The sequence below is a fragment of the Humulus lupulus genome, chromosome 7, assembly GCF_963169125.1.
Source record: "Humulus lupulus chromosome 7, drHumLupu1.1, whole genome shotgun sequence".
Classification (NCBI taxonomy): domain Eukaryota; kingdom Viridiplantae; phylum Streptophyta; class Magnoliopsida; order Rosales; family Cannabaceae; genus Humulus; species Humulus lupulus.
The window spans coordinates 70,189,400-70,195,702 of NC_084799.1; the positions used below are offsets into that span (position 1 = coordinate 70,189,400).

Genomic DNA, 6,303 nt, shown 5'->3' on the forward strand with positions numbered 1-6,303 from the left:
GGAGATTGACCAAACATGTACGCTCGCTGTCAGTTACAAGCTTGACTCACGGTTGGTTGGTATGATTGACTAATATGCTTGAATATGTGCTTGAATGTCCTGTTTGCCTGCTTATCTTATATAGAGCATGATGAATGAGTTAACATATGCATGATGTCAGGGCATGGCCCGTTGTGTGTTATATGCTATCTGCATGCTATATGAGTTACTGTTTGTGGATGGCTAATGGTTTGGGAGGGGTTTGGATGTTGTTATCATGCCTGATGAGTGGCGTCGTTGGTTGCAGGCATATTTGTTGAGATGCCTCGACAATCAGCTAAACTCTGCGGCAGTAGGGCCGAGGATGACAACCAGGGTTAGGACCCTTCACCTGCCCCACAGAATTGGCAAGAGATGTTTTCCGAGATGGAAGCAAGATTGCAGCGAACAGAGGAAGAGCTGCGACAGTTGAGGCAACGGGCCTCACCCCAGGTTACTGGGCTGCCAGTTCAGCAGATGGTGGCGCCAGCGCCAGTTCAGTCTACTGTGGAGGACAAGTGGGAACCTCTGTATGAGAGGTTTAGGAAGCAGCACCCTCCCACCTTCGAGGTGGACCAGACCCACTGCGGGCAGATCAGTGGATGAATATGATCTCCTCAATTCTGGATTTTATGAGGGTTCAGGGAAATGAAAGGGTAGCCTGTGCTAGCTACATGTTTAGAGAGGATTCCCGCATCTGGTGGGACGTGGTGGTTCAGAGAAGGGGTGTATCAGTTATGACCTGGGAAGAGTTTAGAAACTTATTTAATGAGAAGTATTACAGTGTGGTAGTTCGAGCTGCGAAGATTGATGAGTTTATCAACCTGACTCAGAACCGATCGACAGTAATAGAGTATGCTTTGAAGTTTGACAGATTGTCGAAGTTTGCGCCAGATTTAGTGCTGACTGATGCGGCAAGAAGGGACAGGTTTGTGCGGGGGTTGAACGTTATGATTGCCCGCGATGTGAACATTACTTTGGATCCAGAGACTACTACTTATCCCCAGGTAGTGGGCAAGGCACTTACAGCTGAGAGGGCTGAAGATCAGATATGGAGAGAGAGCGATGTTAGGCGTGATGCCAGGAGGACAGTGCCTCCTTTTGTTGGGTCCAGTCATGGTGGTGGCTCTAGTGAGCAGCAGAGGAAGGCCCCATATTTCTTTGTTCCTCCCAGTTCAGATAGGAGTTCGCGGGGTGATTACACTGGCCGTCAGGGTGGCAGTGACAACTGGAGGAGTTTTCCAGTGTGTCTGCGGTGCAGGCGAAGACATCAGGGTGAGTGCAGGATCAGGGCCTGCTTTGTTTGTGGGAGTGTCAGTCATCTGAAGAGAGATTGCCCTCAAGTTAAGAAGGAGGAGTAGAAGCAAAGTGACAGTCTTGATCCTGCCAGGGTATTTACTTTGACACAGACCGAGGCGGAGGCTAGCCCCTCAGTTGTGATAGGTCAAATCTCTAATGCTGGTTCTCTGTATACTGCATTGTTTGATTCAGGGGCTACCCATTCATTTGTATCTGCTAGAGTGATAGATCAGCTTTGTAGACCTAGTGGTGTGTATGCTAGGGGATTTCAGACTTTGTTGCCAACAGGAGAACTAGTAATCTCTAAGAAATGGATTAGAGCATTTCCAGAAGAGGTAGATGGTAGGGAACTGTTTGTTGATTTGATTGAGTTAGAGATGGATGACTTTGATATGATTCTAGGGATGGATTGGTTATCAAAGTATGGGGCAACGATTGACTACAAGCGCAGAATGGTGACTTTTGAACCAGAAGGGGAGATACCTTTGTGTTTGTGGGGACAGTTAGTGGACCACGAGTACCAATGATTTCAGCATTGAAGGCTAGAGACCTGATGCAGGAAGGTTGCATAGGCTTTCTAGCAAGCTTTGTGGATACCTCTAGGGTGGTGTCGGTTAGACCGGGTGAGACTAGATTGGTGTGTGAGTTTCCAAATTTGTTTCCAACAGATTTGCCAGGGTTGCCGCCGCAGTGGGAGATTGACTTTGTTATAGAGTTGGTACTAGGAGCAGAGCCAGTATCTAGGACACCTTATAGAATGGCTTCAACGGAATTAAAGGAGTTGAAGATTCAGTTGCAGGAGTTACTTGATTTGGGGTTCATCAGACCGAGTTCCTCGCCATGGGGTGCTCCAGTATTGTTCGTTAAGAAGAAGGATGGATCCCTTAGGATGTGTATTGATTACAAGGAACTAAACAAGCTAACCATTAAGAAAAAGTATCCACTACCTAGGATCCATGATTTGTTTGATGAGCTACAGGGAAGAACAGTGTTTTCCAAGACAGACCTCCAATCAGGTTATCATCAGTTAAGAATTAAAGAGGAGGACATACCAAAGACCGCTTTCCGAACGAGGTATGGACACTATGAATTCCTGGTTATGTCCTTTGGGATCCCAAATGTTAAACGCTTAATGATTTTTAGTAAATGGAATTATTTTTAAAGTTTATGACTCTGCTTATGGTTTAATTACACGTTTGTCTTAAACCTTGATTAGCGAGTTAAATGCACGTTTTAAACTCACTTAGTAACGACTCTAAGGAAGTAGGGCGTTACACCGAGCCTCGGGATTAACTTAATTACCTCAGGATAAACTAAGTAAAAAAATCAGAACTTGGTGGAAACAGAGGAACCGACCCTCCCCTCTCTCCTTCTCTCTTCTTCTTTCTCAAGGAAAACCACTAGAATCTAAGGAATTCAACTGGGAATTTAGTGGATTGAGCTTGAGTTTTGGAGGATTAATCTAGTGTTCAGCTAAGGGGTTCAACCAAGATTAAGGTAAGTCATAAGCTTTGTGCATGGTGATTATGGCTGGTTTTGAGGTGTTTATGGATTTTGATATTGAAGGGTTGAATTGAAGCTGAAACTTGGAAGCTAGCTCAGGAAACCCTTTGGGAGTTGGTTCTACAGAGAAGGTAAGCTCCAATTCTTGATTTAGTGTTTGAATTCTGATCTTTTATGACTGGTTTTTGTGTTCTTGAGCTTTTGGGTTTCAAAAATTAAAATGGGATTTTAATGAGTTTCTACACTAGGATTTTGCTGGATTATGTTGATAGAATTATGTTAGAAGTTTTGCGATCAAAGGATTTTTGAATTAGGATGGTTTGGGGTGGTTTTGAGCAAGGTTGGGATGTTAAAAATGGTGGATTTTCTCGGCACGAGGGGCTGGGCCGCAGCTCTGTTCTAGAGTGTCGCGACCCTGCGAAGCAAAGAAGAGACAAGGAGGCTTTGCAGTAGGGAAGCGTCGCGGCGTGTGTCTATGGTCAGATAGGCCTAGCCTCTATTTTAGGGGGCGGGCCGCTGCGCAGGTCTTTAGGGTCGCGGCCCTTAAGGGCATTTTTGGTTATTTGGAGGTTTTAAGCGTGGAAACCTAACCTAGGGTGCCCAGGATTGATTCCACCACCGTGCTTGGTGGAATTCGATGTCCTGGAAGCTAGAACTTCACCCAGAAACCTTTATTCGAATATTAATGGAATCCCTTATCTTGGTTGTGACTAGGTAAAAGCTAGGGCTCACGAGGCAGATTGTGTTCAAGGGGCATTTCTCGTAATCGAAGCGTTTGGAAATTAAAGGTAAGAAAACTGTACCTGGTTGTGGATTCATAATGGGACTAAGGGTTCCCTGTTTTATATGCCTTATAGAGGATGGTATTATAACATGTAAATGGTAGACAAACGGCCTAAGAGTGCCAAAGTTTACATTAGCGCTCAGGGCGCGGCTCGGCCACTAGTAGCTGAGGACAGCTTATTATGCACTGAGCTCGGTTTAAGTAGGCTGGAGTCAATGGGGTAAATAGAGGGTGCGACCTAAGGGTGTCGACCCTATTTATTGTGTAATCTAGTTGTTGTGGTTGATTGTTGAATATGATATGTTGAATGGCTAATTGTTATCTTGTAAATTCATGTTTATGCCACTAAGTTATATGTTTATTAGGGATTGTTAAATGTTTAAACATGCTTAAAGGGTTTATGATTATTATCAGTACTTGTGTTATGATATTACACTTTCTTGATGGGCCTTGGCTCATGGGTGCTTTGTGGTGTAGGTAAAGGCAAGGGCAAGCTTGATCAGCCCTGATTTAGAGAGCTCTGGGAGCAGAATGTACATGAACAGTTGCTCAGCCACCACGGTTGAGGGGAGACAGGGATAGGAGAACCATAAACATTTGTTTTGCGTTTAGAATGGCTAGTGGTTGTCTGTACACTGGAAATTTTGTAAACAGACTTTTAAATGCTCTTTCTTTTGGGATCCCATGTATAAAATGTTTAATTATATGAAATGTATCTCTTGAGGCCAAAACCTTTTAACCCTAGCTCATTCATGATTTCAATAGCACGTTTCTAACTAAATGACTTGATTAGCAAGTCCTGCACCTTTATAAATATACAATGTAGCGATCTTGGCTATCCAGGGCGTTACAGCTATATTAATCAAACCTTATGTTAAAATTAATATTTATAAACTATTGGGTAAACTTATCAAATCCATAACTATCTCTATGAGTTTCCAACTAAATCCCAACTTGCACCAATAAGCACAAAAACTAAAATACTACAGCACAAACTACTACAATCTAGCTAAGTAAAATTCCGAGACGCTACAAAATATTCTTATTTTGATTCCCCATGTAACACACAGTTGCTGGATTGGAAGGACAATTGTCAAAAGTGTGGCCATCACCATAATACACACAAAAAATGTTCTCCATTTGCCCCATAGACTGCCCCATTCACTGATTCATCCTCATGTTCATTGTCTTGAGCATATTCGATATAGAGGAAACTTGGGTTGCCAAGGAAGTAATGGCATCTACATCATGAATATCAGCGACCTTTCTCCTTGTAGATGCTCTAGTAGTAGGCCACTGATAATTGTTGTTGGATATCCTCTCAAGGATTTCATATGCCTCATTATAGGACTTAGCAAGAAGAGCCCCATTTGTCGAAGCATCTACCACTGTTCTAGTATGAACGTTGAGACCATTATAGAAGGTCTCCATCTGGATGCAGTAAGGAATGCCATGATGAAGGCATTTCTGCAACAACTTCTTGAACCACTCCCATGCCCCATATAAAGATTCTTCATCAAGTTGCTGAAATGAAGTAATCTCATTGCGGAGCTTGGCATTCTTAGTGGGAGGAAAGTACTTCATCAAGAAATGCTCAGCCAACTCTTGCCAAGTAATCACAGAATCAGATGGCAAAGAGTCCAACCAAGCTCTTGCTCTATCTCTCAAGGAGTATGGGAACAACTCCAGTTTCAAGGCATCCTCTGTAACTCCTGGCAACTTGAAAGAATCACTCAGTGGGATGCCAATGAATCATCCATTGGCATCCCACAAAATTGGCCCACAGTTTGAAGCATTTGGAACATAACTGGCTTTTAACTCAAACTGTGCATCCTAAATTTTTGGTCTCACAATGCCCGGATTGAGTTAATTGAAGAGGGGAAGAGCGTATTGCCTAATAGAACGGTCTCGGTCATCAGCCACAATAATTGCATTTTGCCCATTATTGGCAGCTACTCCCCTTGAGCTACTCCTTCTTACGCAGCTCCCGCTTGTGTAATGCCCCGACTAATTCTAAGACCTCGGACCATTAAAAACTACTAAGACATAGTTGCTATTTTAGAAGACATGCATAAAATAATAGAACTTTCTTATAAAAATCCAAAATACGGGATCCCATTGTTATTACATAAAAGCATAAAGAAAACATAACCTTTAATTATTTGTTCAAATACTAAATGCGGAAAAATAAATACATGAATTGAAAAGACTCAAAAATATAAACTTCATCCTCGATCTAACAGCAGTCCATCCATTCAGTACATCCCCAATACACATGCCAAAGCTGCCATGAATCTGTCCCGCCTTCCAAGCTTATTTTCCTGCACCATCTAAAATAAAAAGGAATGAGCTTAATATCCAGCAAGGAAAATATACTAAACATACTATAAAACATAAGACTAAAAACATATGTTATGAAATAAATAACATAAAAACGTATATGTTGACGATGAGAACTCGTCAACTAAGTTGAGTTGGAAAAATTATCAAATCAAGATCTTTAATGGAAAAGCTGTAGAAACTTAAACAATCACTCAAGAACAATGATAGAAAAATAATGGAGAATTTAGTCTTTCATTCACACTCAAGCCTTTACTACAGTAAAATTTCCAACTCCTTTTCAGGTGATCTTAGAGTTCATTTTATAGTAGGCTCTAATGGCCTTAGGTACATTGTGGTCCAGGAGACCATGGGGTACA

The 6,303-nt window shown here is 42.2% G+C and overlaps 1 non-coding gene across 1 annotated transcript; it reads left to right on the forward strand.

The window, feature by feature from the left end:
• Window positions 1-5,051: 5,051 nt before the first annotated feature.
• LOC133792962 (small nucleolar RNA R71) lies at window positions 5,052-5,158 on the forward strand. Its single transcript, XR_009874422.1, has one exon. It is a non-coding gene; the product is annotated as a small nucleolar RNA R71 (small nucleolar RNA).
• The last annotated feature ends 1,145 nt before the right edge of the window (window positions 5,159-6,303 follow it).